At 44.9% G+C, this 14739-nt stretch overlaps 1 long non-coding RNA gene across 1 annotated transcript; it reads right to left on the reverse strand.

Annotated features, from left to right (window-relative positions):
* Nucleotides 1-384: 384 nt before the first annotated feature.
* On the reverse strand, nt 385-12437 carry LOC135976336 (uncharacterized). Its single transcript, XR_010593489.1, has 4 exons — nt 11924-12437; nt 10250-10276; nt 9262-9825; nt 385-905 (listed from the first exon to the last, which is right to left on the reverse strand). It is a non-coding gene; the product is annotated as an uncharacterized LOC135976336 (long non-coding RNA).
* Between the last annotated feature and the right edge of the window lie 2302 nt (nt 12438-14739).

Here is a 14739-nt window from a genome sequence, read left to right on the forward strand (position 1 = left end):
AGGGGTACATGAAAGGAATGAAAAGGGAACAAATGAGGTGGGAGACTGAGCGAGGAAGGAAGTAACGGAGCTCTCTGAATCATAGAGCAAACTAAAGGATCAGGGTCCCCATCTCTCTGAGGCACTGGCAGTTGGGCTGAGCCCATCCCTCACACTGCCTCACAACTGGCACTGTCTCCAATCCCCCCAGAACCTTCCCATTCTGGCCCTGCCGGCTGTCTCAGGATCTCACACCTGGCACAGCCCACATGGCTCCCACTCCTTTAGTTTACTCTATGATTCAGAAAGTAATCCTCATCGGAGGATAGGTTCATCAATAGCTATTAGCAAAGTTGGACAGGAGTGAAACCCTATGATCTGGAAAAAGAACGAGGTGTACTTGTGGCACCTTAGAGACTCACAAATTTATTTGGGCATAAGCTTTCGTGGGCTAAAACCCACTTCATCAGATGCATGCAGTGGAAAATACAGTAGGAAGATATATATACACAGAGAACATGAAAAAATGGGTGTTGCCATACCAACTCTAACAAGACTAATCAGTTAAGATGGGCTATTATCAACAGGAGAAAAAAAAACTTTAATAGTGATAATCAGGATGCCCATTTCAAACAGTTGACAAGAAGGTGTGAGTAACAGTAGGGGAAAAATTAGCATGGGGAAATAGTTTTTACTTTGTGTAATGACTCATCCACTCCCAGTCTTTATTCAAGCCTAATTTAATGGTGTCCAGTTTGCAAATTAATTCCAATTCTGCAGTTTCTCATTGGAGTCTGTTTTTGAAGTTTTTTTATTGGAGAATTGCGACTTTTAGGTCTGTAATTGAGTGACCAGGGAGATTGAAGTGTTCTCCGACTGGTTTTTTAATGTTATAATTCTTGGCTTCTGATTTGTGGCCATTTATTCTTTTGCATAGAGACTGTCCAGTTTGGCCAATGTACATGGCAGAGGGGCATTGCTGGCACATGATGGCATATATCACATTGGTAGATGTGCAGGTGAACGAGCCTCTGATGGTGTGGCTGATGTGATTAGGTCCTATGATGGTGTCCCTTGAATAGATATGTGGACAGAGTTGGCAACGGGCTTTGTTGCAAGGATAAGTTCCTGAATTAGTGTTTTTGTTGTGTGCTGTGTGGTTGCTGGTGAGTATTTGCTTCAGATTGGGGGGCTGTCTGTAAGTGAGAACTGGCCTGTCTCCCAAGGTCTGTGAGAGTGAGGGATCATACTTCAGGATAGGTTATAAATTCTTGATGATGCGCTGGAGTGGTTTTAGTTGGGGGCTGAAGGTGACGGTTAGTAGCGTTCTGTTATTTTCTTTGTTGGGCCTGTACTGGAGTAGGTGACTTCTAGGTACTCTTCTGGCTCTGTCAATCTGTTTCTTCACTTCAGCAGGTGGGTACTGTAGTTGTAAGAACGCTTGATAGAGATGTTGTAGGTGTTTGTCTCTGTCTGAGGGATTGGAGCAAATGCGGTTGTATCTTAGAACTTGGCTATAGACAATGGATCGTGTGATGTGGCCATTGGTCTGACCCAGTATGGCTGTTCTTATAGTCTTATGGAAAAAAGAATAAGTGATCATATCATTGACAATTGTATCATAATACAGACATATATGGGGGGGCAGGGGGTGGGTAAATTGATGTTGCTCAAGTAACCATATGTCTTCATTTTCTAACGTGATTGCTTGACTTTGTATCCTAAACAATGTTCTTTTAATGCATAGAATGTTTTGTTTATAATGTACATATTTTTGTATATAATTTCCTACATTTTAATAAAAGGAAAATATAGAAACCAATACTGCAGAGTACAACCGTAATAACTACCTTGTTGAAAGGTCACTGTTAGCTCAGTTAGCAGGGCTTGGCTGACAATAGAGAGCAAGGTTCATGGGCACCAATATGGGATTCACTGACAGAGTACATATTTCCAGGATACTCTGGAGATCCAGTGTTTTCCAGATTGGACAAAATGGGATTTTATTCCCACCCAATTACATGGATGTCAAAGGGGTAGCTGGGTCACTGTTATTTTGGGTAACCCAGCCTATCCCCTACTGCCCTGGCTCACAAAGCCTTACCCTGACTAAATTCACAGCTTCTCTATCAGTTTGAGAATACATATATATATATGTATATATATATATTCTACAGAGGTGAGAGATCTAGAAGCAAAGGCAATAGGCCTTCCATTCTGGTCTTCCAGTGCATGTGGAATCACTGCTCCTCTTCATATGGGGAAGTGTCATAAGCTGACTTTATAGACAAAGATGCACTATTGGGTGTATGGACCCTTTCAGATCATACAAGCTTCTTGGTCCCATCCCACACAGTGTGTGGGCCAGCACCATTCCTGTCCAACAGTTCACATGGAGGATGTAACTCTGTGTTAGGCAAGAACCTACGATAATTGTGACAGGCTGATAAGTTCCTGTAATATCCAGAATTATTTTTATCAAAGTAATGTTATTATTGAATTAAGATTTATATCTCTGTATTTCATTGCAGTAACAGTGCAAATATGTATACAGTATTCTGGGATTCTGTGGAACTTCAAAGCACTTTTTGGAACAGTGTGTGTGAAGTGGATTCCTAGGAAATCCCTTGGGGTGCTGCAAATACAAATTTTCCCCTCTGAGGCCAGCCATTGAAGCCATCCACGGTCAAGGTGCGCATAGACTAGTTCAGACCAGATGTCCCGGGACCAGCAGACAAAGAAAGGGTTGTTGGATAAATAACCTGTTTAGACTGACTGAGGACTTTCTCCCTGATCCTGTACATGGACAGGACCTCTGGCCCACTGATGGCCCCAGTCCATAAGGAGGATTGGAAGGACTTGGCTTAATGTGGCCACATAAAACTGAGCGCTTACTATGGGCTGAAGTTGTGATGAATTTATGACCATAAAAGAATCCCCTTGGGTGGGGGTTTGAAGGACAGCTCCTGCCGGAATCCAGGGGGGGATAACTCAGTGTTTTGAGCACTGGCCTGCTAAACCCAGGGTTGTGAGTTCAATCCTTGAGGGGGCCATTTATGGATGTGGGGCAAAAATCTGTATGGGGATTGGTCCTGCTTTGAGCAGGGGGTTGGACTAGATGACCTCCTGAGGTCCCTTCCAACCCTGATATTCTATGATTCTATGCTGGGTTGGGGGTGAGCACTGATAAGCTTCTTAGCATGTGTGTGAGTTATTTTATTATTTTAATATGTTCTCTCTCTAATGCGTTTTACCTTATGGATAAAGTACATACATCATGCTGTGTGATACCTTATAACTGTAGCAATTACACCTGTTAACTATCTGAGAAGAGAAAGCAAGCAGGTGCCCCTGGGCAATCTGTCTGTGCTGGGAAATACACAGTGAAGGCAGGGAACTGTACAGCCCAGAAATAACCTGGCGAGAAGGGACAGAGAGACGTGGGTTTCTGTCCAAGAAAGAGGATGGGTGGGGATTCAGAAGCCTGAGATTGGTTGCCCTTGCTGGGCCGCCGAGGGGAAATAGAGGTGCAGCTGTCCTGAACTATGGAAGTCATAACTGGCCATCTCCACAAATGGACACAATTGTGACACATGTTGTGGATAAGGTGCCGTAAGGACAGCTTCTACTGTGTGGCGTGATTAACACAACCCATCTCTATCAATGGTGTGCCTGAAGTACTCAATTGAATCTATAAATATATTTCTCCTTGCTTGCTCTAAGCCCACAGTCAGACAGCCTCACCGGTATCTTGGGAGGTGTCCATGATGTCCTTAATCACCAGCTTCCAGTATATCATCCAACACAGAGTGCCAGGAATACCCTTTAATATCTAGTCATTTATTGTCTTCTAAACTAAACAGTTGTAGAGCTGTTATAACATTCTCAGCGGACACCACGTTGTCACCTGCAAGCTAATGCATCTGAAATCCTCTGGTATTGCCCTCATGTTGTAGTTATTGTGCATTGTTCATGAACATCCATATTACTGCGTGAGCCCCCATTTGTTGCAGTTCCTACAGGGTTTGTCCTTAAACCAACAATCAGTTGCACTGTGAGACTGTTTTCCAAATCTAGACTGTTCTCAGTGGTAGCAGAGTAATGGTCTCAAGTTGCAGTGGGGGAGGTTTAGGTTGGATATTAGGAAAAACGTTTTCACTAGGAGGGTGGTGAAGAACTGGAGTGGGTTACCTAGGGAGGTGGTGGAATATCCTTGCTTAGAGGTTTTTAAGGTCAGGCTTGACAAAACCCTGGCTGGGATGATTTAGTTGGGAATTGGTCCTGCTTTGAGCAGGGGGTTGGACTAGATGACCTCCTGAGGTCCCTTCCAACCCTGATATTCTATGATGTTATGAAATGAAAGGAACCAGTCTTTGTGTTAGCACTGTCCATGTTGTGTTTTCCACTTGACAGCCAGTTTGTTTGTTGCTCAAGTCACATGATGTGATTGCAGCTCCATGGCATCTTCAGTAGCAGATTCCATTGATACAGCAAGTTCTAGCACATGTTGTAGGGTCCAATCAGCCTCAGTCAATAACTGGTTTTGGATTCCTTCATTTTCCTTATTGCACAATAATTCTCCAAACTGGCCATACTCTGTTAATAGCCTTACATCAGCCACATATTCAGGAATTGTTTCATTTTCTTTTTAATTTTGTTTATAAAATCAGAAACACTCTGCATTTGCCAGTGGCTTTCACGAGAGGTGATCTTGGAGAATTTCCATAAGCTCAGCAAATGTTCTGTCTGCTGGTTCAGCAGGAGCTGTCAGGCTACACAACAGGTTATAGGCTTTGGTCCCCATTACGCCCTACAAAGCCAAAACAATATAAAGAAACCACACAGGCACAGCCCATTCCAAATAAAGGAGTTTACTAAATCTACACAAGACTAGGTGTGTACATATTGCTGCTCTGACCCGCTTCTGGCAGCTTCTGGTTCATAGACTATGGTGACCACAGACAGAAGGCTCATAGACTATTTAAAGGGATATTGTTCTATTTCTACAAACTACACAACTGCTAAATAAAAGTTAGTTTTTAAAAGACTTTTGGTCAGTTTCATTGGTCACAGTTTCCTGAGTGGAGGATCAAGCAGTTGCCCAGTCTAAGACTGGACTGAAGGGTGGTAAGTGGATGGTATTGCCAAGTTACTATAGTCAGACCCCTATCTAAGTGTTGAAGACTTGTGAGAGCAAGAATTCTCAAAGTGGGAGCTCTCAGATGGACTAGAAAGGGTCAGACGTGCAACTGCCTTGTAACTATGACAGTAAATCCTGCATGGCTGTGGAGAGGTATGGGGAGTATACAAGCCCTACATTAGTTATAAGTTTGGTGGGGGGGTGTCTCTAAGAGAAAAATGAATATGTGAGACAGGATGGATTTTTTTGCCCATTAATATCCACCCACTGTGACAGTTTTTGTCAGATTTTTTAAGGATTTTCATGCTGGGTAAATGGCAGCTGAGCTCTTGAAAACCTAATTGTGGGCACTGATTTCTATTGAAAATCTACAACACAAATATCCTTTCCTTAACAGCCTAGTCAAATAACAGTATTTGTCAGAAGTAACAAAAAAAATAATTTGTTGTTGAAAGCAAGAGGGGGGAGTTGATGGAGACAGCACCAAATCTGGGCCCCAGGAGGATACAGGATAGCATAATGGGGATTATAAGGGAAAATAGGAATGGACAGGGGTTGCAACTAGAGGGAACAATGGATATATTAGTAGATCGCACTGTCACCAGGCAAAGGCAGGTTTACATAATTGGGGACTCCTTACTGAGGAGGTTAGACAGGCCTGTGACCAGGGCGGACCCAGAGAACAGAAGGGTGTGCTGTCTACTGGGCGCTAAGATATGGGATGTGGACCTGCGGTTGAAAAGGATCCTAAAAGGAGCAGGTAAGAACCCCTTGATCATCCTTCACGTAGGAACGAATGACACGGCTAGGTTCTCGCTGGAGAGAATCAAGGGAGATTATGCCAGGCTGGGGAAGACGCTTAAGGAAATCGAGGCTCAGATCATCTTCAGTGGGATTCTGCCTGTTCCTAGAGAAGGGCAGCAAAGGGGTGACAGGATTGTGATGATAAATAGTTGGCTAAGGGAGTGGTGCTATAAGGAGGGCTTTGGGATGTATGGCCACTGGGAGGTTTTCAGGGACAGAAAACTGTTCTCAAGGGATGGACTTCACCTAAGTAGGGAAAGAAATAGACTTCTGGGAAGGAGGCTGGCTCATCTCATCGAAAGAGCTTTAAACTAGGAATTTGGGGGAGATGGTTGGGAGATGTCCAGTTAATCTCCACACCAGATTATAACATTGAGAGGGAGGACGAAGAGATAAGAACGAATACAGCCGGGGGGGAGAGACTGGACATAAGGAGGATGGGGGGGATGGATACTAGACTAATAGGTCATACTGGCGGTACGGTGTCCATACCAAATTGGATAACGAATGCGACAGAGGCTAAACGGCATAAATTAAGATGTTTATACACCAATGCGAGAAGCCTAGGTCACAAAATGGAGGAATTTGGTTTAAACTAAATGGAAGAATTAACAGAATTAAATCGGAGACTAAGGTTTACGATTTCAAAAGGGCTAACTAATAAATTAAGGTGACTAGTTAGGGAAGTGGATTGGACTAACATATTTATGGATCTAAAGGCGGAAGGCGCCTGGGATTATTTCAAGTTGAAGTTGCAGGAGCTGTCGGAGGCCTGTATCCCGAGAAAGGGAAAACGGTTCGTAGGCAGGAGATTTAGACCGAGCTGGATGAGCAAGCATCTCAGAGGGGTGATTAAGAAAAAACAGAAAGCGTACAAGGAGTGGAAGATGGGAAGGATCAGCAAAGAAACCTACCTTATTGAGGTCAGAGCATGTAGAGATGGAGTGAGAAAGGCCAAAAGCCGTGTAAAGTTGGATCTTGCGAGGGGAATTAAAACCAATAGTAAGAGGTTTTATAGCCATATAAATAGGAAGAAAACAAAGAAAGAAGAAGTGGGACCGCTGACGACTGTAGATGGAGTGGAGATTAAGGATAATCTAGGCATGGCACAATATCTAAACGAATATTTTGCATTGGTCTTTAATGAGGCTAATGAAAGTCTTAGGAATAGTGGCAGCGTGACGGATGGGAATAAAGGAGGCGGGGGTTGACATTACCGTATCCGAGGCAGAAGCCAAACTCGAACAGCTTAACGGGACTAAATTGGGCGGACCGAATGATCTTCATCCGAGAATATTAAAGGAACTGGCGCGAGAAATTGCAAGCCTGTTAGTGATAATTTTTAATGAATCTGTGGAACTCGGGAGTGGTACCATTTGACTGGAGAATAGCTAATGTGGTTCCTATTTTCAAGAAAGGGAAAAAAAGTGACCCAGGTAACTACAGGCCTGTTAGTTTAACATCTGTAATATGCAAGATCTTGGAAAAAATTTTGAAGGAGAAAGTAGTTAAGGACCTTGAGGTCAATGGCAATTGGGACAAATTACAACATGGTTTTATGAAAGGTAGATCGTGCCAAACCAACCTGATCTCCTTCTTTGAGAAGGAAACAGATTTTTTAGATAAAGGAAATGCGGTGGATCTAATATACCTCGATTTCAGTAAAGCGTTTGATACGGTACCGCATGAGGAATTATTGGTTAAATTGGAAAAGATGGGGATCGATATGAAAATCCAGAGGTGGATAAAGAACTGCTTAAAGGGGAGACTGCAGCGGGTTGTACTGAAAGGTGAACTGTCAGGTTGGAGGGAGGTTACCAGTGGAGTTCCTCAAGGTTCGGTTTTGGGTCCGATTTTATTTAATCTATTTATTACTGACTTCGGAACCGAATGTAGGAGTGGGCTGATAAAGTTTGCAGATGATACAAAGTTGGGAGGTATTGCCAATTCAGAGAAGGATCGGGATATCCTGCAGGGAGATTTGGATGACCTTGTAAATTGGAGTAACAGTAATAGGATGAAATTTAATAGTGAGAAGTGTAAGGTTATGCATTTAGGGATGACTAACAAGAATTTTAGTTATAAGCTGGGGACGCATCGGTTGGAAGTAACGGAAGAGGAGAAGGACCTCGGAGTCCTGGTTGATCGCAGGATGACTATGAGTCGGCAATGTGACGTGGCCGTGAAAAAAGCTAATGCGGTATTGGGATGCAGTAGGCGAGGTATTTCTAGTTGGGACAAGGAGGTGCTGGTTCTGTTATACAAGGCACTGGTGAGACCTCATTTGGAGTATTGTGTGCAGTTCTGGTCTCCCATGTTTAAAAAGGATGAACTCAAACTGGAACGGGTACAGAGAAGGGCCACTAGGATGATGTGAGGAATGGAAACCCTGTCGTATGAAAGGAGACTCGAGGAGCTCGGTTTGTTTACCCTAACCAAAAGAAGGCTGAGGGGGGATATGATCGCTCTCTTTAAATATATCAGAGGGATAAATACCAGGGAGGGAGAGGAATTATTTCAGCTCAGTACTAACGTGGACACGAGAACAAATGGATATAAATTGGCCGTCGGGAAGTTTAGGCTTGAAATTAGAGGAAGGTTTCTAACCATCAGAGGGGTGAAGTTCTGGAACAGCCTTCCGAGGGAAACAGTGGGGGCGAAAGACCTCTCTGGCTTTAAGATTAAGCTTGATAAGTTTATGGAGGGGATGGTTTGATGGGATAACGTGATTTTAGTCAATAACGTGCCATCGCTGGTAATTAGTAACAATGGTCAATGATGGGATATTAAAAGTTACTACAGAGAACAGTTTCCGGAGGGTCTGGCTGGAGAATCTTGCCTGCATGCTCGGGGTTCATCTGATCACCATATTTGGGGTCGGGAAGGAATTTTCCTCCAGGTAGATTGGCAAAGTCCCTGGAGGTTTTTCGCCTTCCTCCACAGCATGGGGCAGAGGTCGCTTGCTGTAGGATTCTCTGCAACTTGAAGTCTTTAAATCATGATTTGGGGACTTCAACAGCTGAGTCAAAGGAGAGAATTATTCCAGGAGTGGGTGGGTCAGCTTTTGTGGCCTGCATCATGCAGGAGGTCAAACTAGATGATCATAATGGTCCCTTCTGACCTTAAAGTCTATGAGTCTATGAGTCAAGTAATTAAGATGGCACCTCACAAAGTACAGGGTAAAAACTACAGCTCAAATTTTATTGGAAAGAAACTTGATGTCATAGGTTCACAGCCATAAAACGAGTAACAGTGCTGTTCGAGACGGCACCACAGAATTAATATAGAGGCAAAATGTAATTCAAATTCGTTGATGGGAAATTTGATTTCAGAGGTACAGTGGCATAAGTGACTGGCAGTGCCACTTTAAGCTCATTCATCTTCGCTTATAGAACGAATTCCCATTGATGTTTTTTTGTGGGAATTTTTAAAGAATGGATAAACCTCTCCTGAGAATGAACAATCATTAAATGTGAACAACACAGACATGTCAGTTACATTGAAAAAGGTCACCTGCCTGTCTTGGTAACTAAGGTAAACTCCAATTTTCTTGGGCTTTTTTTGCACCATGACCCGGGTCCATGGATCAGTTTTTGCCCAGTAATCCCTCCCACTCAGACCCAGAACCCAGAATCCCTCTTTAGGGGACAGGGAAAGTTTTCCTTTTCTCACTATTGATTTTCTGGCAACTCCCAGGTCCCAGTCAGTGCTTCTCCTGACATCCATCTCCCAATAGTGCTCTCCAGAGGAGAATCCTTCAGAGCCCAACACACAGACAGTCGAATCGAACCTCTCTGGATTTGGTGGAACTTTTTGAGGTTGGACTTCATGTGTAAAACTCTTCTTATCCTCAGAAATGGAGAGATTGGGATGGGCTGTGTCTGGATTAAGAGTGATGTCATCTGCAAAGAGAGAATTTAAGAAACCCATGTCTAATTGCAGTATAAACTGAGGCATGGGAGATATGGCTTGTGGACCAATTCCTGCTGTCCTTACTCAGGCAAAATGCCGACTGATAATGGGTTTTGTTCTAGTCTGACAATTTGGTTACACTGAAATATTTCAGAGATTTGATATTTGATTGAACATGACTCAAAAATGGAAGGGATCCTGGAATGTTTATCTTATTGATACTCAAATATATTTTGCGAGATTCTGATATAAGTTACACTGGTTGAAGAAACTGAATGAGAAAAGCCTGAGATGAAATGGAGTAGGGCCTCAGATTTCATTTCTGTGATAGCAATATGTTCTGTTTCTAGTTTTTTTTTTTTTTTAAATAAGAAGATGATTTCTCTTTACCAGGAGAGATGTGTATTCTATTACCTGCATACTTGTGAGTCCTTCTCCAATCTGAAATCAAAGTGAGAAACAATAGACATTGAATTCAAAGAGGCACATACTGCTGATTTTCCACCTTTGGGAAGCAGAAATGCCCCAGGTTGAGGATAACTGAGGATGTCAGACACAATACAGAATGATTTACTTGAGCAGAAAAGAGAAAGTAAAGCACACTAATGGTACACAGACACACACTGTGGTTATTGTACAGTTTTGGGGACCATTTGTGGCTCTTGTGGAGTCACCAGGTCTGTTCCATGCTTCATTCACTCCTCAGCTTCAGACAGAGACAGCAGATCACTAGGGAATATGTGTGGTGAGGCCGGCAGTGTGGGGAGCTGCATTGTCTCTCCCTGGAGCTGCTGGCTTCCCTGCTACGAGAGAGATGAAAATGGGCTGCAGCAACAAGGGAGATGGAAGAGGAAAACAAGAGAAAGGCCTGATCCCTCCAAATAACCAAGAGGGGAGTGAGTTTAAAGGTGGTGAGGGGAAGAGTGGATGAGACATAAAAATATCATTGCACAAAGATAACCAAAATAAACAGATGTTTCTGTGATAATGTTGTACCTGTATTTACTGATATTTCAACTGGGCAACACCCTTCAAAGTCTAATTGACTTAGACCTGCCAACTCTGTGGGATTTCAGATGGCCCTTAATTTGCCAGGTCTATGGGATTTCCCCATAAACCATAGGTTTTCAGATGTTTCTGTAGGGTAACCCCACTCTGATTGGCTACCAGCACAACTCCTTTGCTTGCAGCCAGTCAGAGCTGCTGCACATACTGAGAGACAGCCTCTTCCCTCAGCTAATGAAGAACCCTTCTCCCTTCTCATGTCCCTGTACCAAAAAAGGTGGGAGTGCTCCTGAAGTCCTCAGCCCTTTCATCACTGTGCCTGCTAGGAAGGCACCAATCCATGTTGGCTCTGCTACTCCTCTCTCCTCTCTAGCTCCACCAAGCCCCTTAGATCAGGAGTGGAAGTAAGAGATTCCCTCTCTACCAGCCCCCAAAGACATGCAGGTGCACCCTACAGGCCTAGCCAGTGTAACAGGCTTTGGAGGTGCTCCCACAGACTGGCAGGAGTGTCTGTCTGCCCTCCCCAGACCTCAAGGGGGGCATGAGGGTGGCAGTGGAGAAGACACAATTGACAGGTACACCAAAAAATCAGCAAAGGTAATAGTTCATATTTTGAATGTGGGACACCCAGACACAGTCACTATCTCAAAGGGTGTGATTCTACTGCCATTATTGATGTAATTGACAAATTCCAAATCACATAATTGGAGACACATTGTCGGGCCTAACTCCTTTCAAAGACATGTAAGGACTGATTTGGGGTGAAATTCATCTCTGGACACCAAGCAAGCACTAGGATTATGCAGCACAAGATACTCACGTATGCCCTATTTTGAAGGGATAGGTGGGATTGAGTGAAACATAGCCATTGCATCGGAGAGACTTTCACCCAATGGAAACAGGAATTGGTCTATAGCATTACTCTGTCCATTCTAGCAAATTTTATCAAAATAATATTCTAACAACAACAAAGATCCTTCAGTTCCTGTATTTCTAACTGTGAGAAGTTCATTTCTATATGCATCTTTTTTCCACCATGGAACTGAATTGACTTATACATTCAAAGAATCAACACACACTTACTCAGTTCTACTTTGAGTTCATCTGCAAAGAAAAAAATAATTTCTTAATTCACACCCCTTGTGAATGTCAGTTGGGTTAGCTAGCAAATATTACACCTCTCCTGAAGAGCTTCTAATCTGACATCCCTCAGCAACTCTACTGCAAGAGTTCAAACCAGACTCATTCCCCTCTACTGTAAAAATCACCAATAAAACCTGTCACTGCAATAAAAGAAATCCTGAGCATTGTCACTGCTTTAGAGATGCTACACACTGCCTCTTTCTGGAGTCCAAACACAAGGCACGAGACTAATTAAAAGATTATTAGGAAAAATATTTTTGCTCCCATACTTCTAACAGGGAACCTGTACAGATTTTTTATAGATGTTTTACCAGTATAGTCAATTTAATAGCATTGTACTGAAGGAGAATCAATTCAAAGTTACTTTTTTTTCTGTTTTGATAGTCTCTTCTTGCAGTCATTTGTAAGTGTGTGTGTGTGTAATGGGTTAACAAATACAAAAATTACTTTTTAAGAACTCCCAAAGTGTCACATCAGTAACACAAGGTAGCATAAGAAGCAATGGGCTTACTCTGCAACACTAGCTGATGGCAGGAACAGAATCATAGTCAGTAAATTGGGGGTTATTTCTTTCTTTCTTTCTTACCATCAACATTTTCATGTACTAATCTTAGAAAAAATATCAGTATGCAATCTCTCAACTATAATGTTAATAACCCCTTCAAATTAATTTCAATTTGTGAAACAATTCACTCATTAATCATTGCACTGTGTGTTTCACTGAAAACACTTCTGAGTAACAGACTATGTTGGGAGGCAGGTGAGATGAGAACCCACATAGTTCATTGCGGTCGATCCTCTGCCTTCAATTACATTAAGACACAGGTGAGTCTGAGGGTAGAATCTGTCCCTTTCAGTGTAACTACTCAAAGAGTAATGAATACTTATTCATTTGCATTTTGTGTGAATCTGCACAATAAAAAACAATATTTTCAATGTGTGCATATTTTTCCAGATTTCATGGACTGTTTAACAGAACTTTGCAGAAATTAGTAGAAAATACATCTACTAACCAATACTATATTCCCATTAACCAATGAGCGGGAAAGTCTTAAGTGCAAGCAGGATCAAAAACATTTGGAAGGGTTTCTTGGGCGAGGTCTACACTACCCACCTGAATCGGCGGGTAGAAATCGACCTCTCGGGGATCGATTTATCGCGTCCCGTCGGGACGCAACAATCGATCCCCAAATCGACGCTCTTACTCCACCAGCGGAGGTGGGAGTAAGCGCCGTTGACGGGAAGCCGCGGAGGTCGATTTTGCCACCGTCCTCACAGCGGGGTAAGTCGGCTGCGATACGTCGAATTCAGCTACGCTATTCACGTAGCTGAATTTGCGTATCTTAAATCGACTCCCCCCTGTAGTGTAGATGTAGCCTCAGTGTTGTTGTTGTTGTATAACAATAGTTTTGCTTGTTGAAAAGTCAATGCAATCTTACCTTTTTCCCCTCTTTTTGACCCTAGGCAAACAAACAAAATATAGAGTGTCATCATAGGCGTGCGCAGCCCATTTCATTAGGGTGTGCACCCAGGGAGCCCCGCCCCTGCCCTAGCCCCGCCCCCATCCATTCCCTCCTACTTCCCGCCCCCTGACTTCCCCCCTCAGAACCCCCAACCCCCCCTGTTCCTTGTCCCCTGACTGCCCCCCTAGGACTCTACCCCCTACCTGTCCCCTGACTGCCCCGACCCTTATCCACACCCCTGCCCCCAGACAGACCCCCGGGACTCCCATGCCTATCCAACCGCTCCCCGCCCCCTGACAGGACCCCCAGAACTCCCGACCCATACAACCCCCCCTGCTCCCTGCCTCCCCCAACCTCTCTCCACACCCCTGCCTCCTGACAGCCCCCCCAGAACTCCCGACTTGTCCAATCCCCCCAGCTGCTTGTCCCCTGACCACCCCCTCCAGAGACCCCCCACTCTAACTGTCCCCCCAGGACACTCCTTGCTCCATGTCCCCTGACTGCCTTGACCCCTATCCACCCTCCCCCCCTGACAGACCCCGGGACTCCTATGTCCCATCCAACCCCCACCCCCCCGCCCCCTGACTGCCTCCTCCGGAGACTCCCCACCCCTAACCACCCCCCCGGGATTCCACCCCCTATCCAACCCACCCTGCTCCCTGTCCCCTGACTGCCCCCACCCCTTATCCAACCCCCCTGGCCCCAGACCCGTTACCATGAGATGAGGCTCCTAGCCTCCCTGTGGAGCCAAACATTGCCCCTCACAGCGCTGGTTCCTAGAGCACTGCACACGCAGCGGCATGGCTCCAGGGGCGGGGGGAGTGTGTCTGCCTCCCCGTGGAGCCAAATGCTGCCCCACAGGAGCACGCGCAGCCCCGGCCCCCAGAGCACTACATGCGCAGCAGCATGGCTCCAGGGGACGGGGGAGCATGTCTGCCTCCCCACGGAGCCCCGGCCTCCAGAGCGCTGCACGCGATAGCATGGCTCCAGGTGAGGGGGAAACATGTCTGCCTCCCTGCGGAGCCAAACACTGCCCTGCGGGAGCACGCAGTCCCGGCCTCCAGAGCGCTGCGCACACGGCAGCATGGCTCCAGGGGAGGGGCCAGCGGCTTGCTGCGCTCGGCCGAGCGCTCTGGCCCAGGAGCGCAGACCCCACAACTTGCTGTGCCGGGAGAGGGTGGCCATTTGCCCACCCCTGCATTAGGGTGTGCCTGGGCACACCGGCACACCCTGTGCGCACCCCTATGAGTGTCATTATGCAAGAAAGTCAAGAGGAAATCTGTGTAACAACAT

This window comes from Chrysemys picta, chromosome 17, assembly GCF_011386835.1.
Source record: "Chrysemys picta bellii isolate R12L10 chromosome 17, ASM1138683v2, whole genome shotgun sequence".
NCBI classification, from domain to species: domain Eukaryota; kingdom Metazoa; phylum Chordata; order Testudines; family Emydidae; genus Chrysemys; species Chrysemys picta.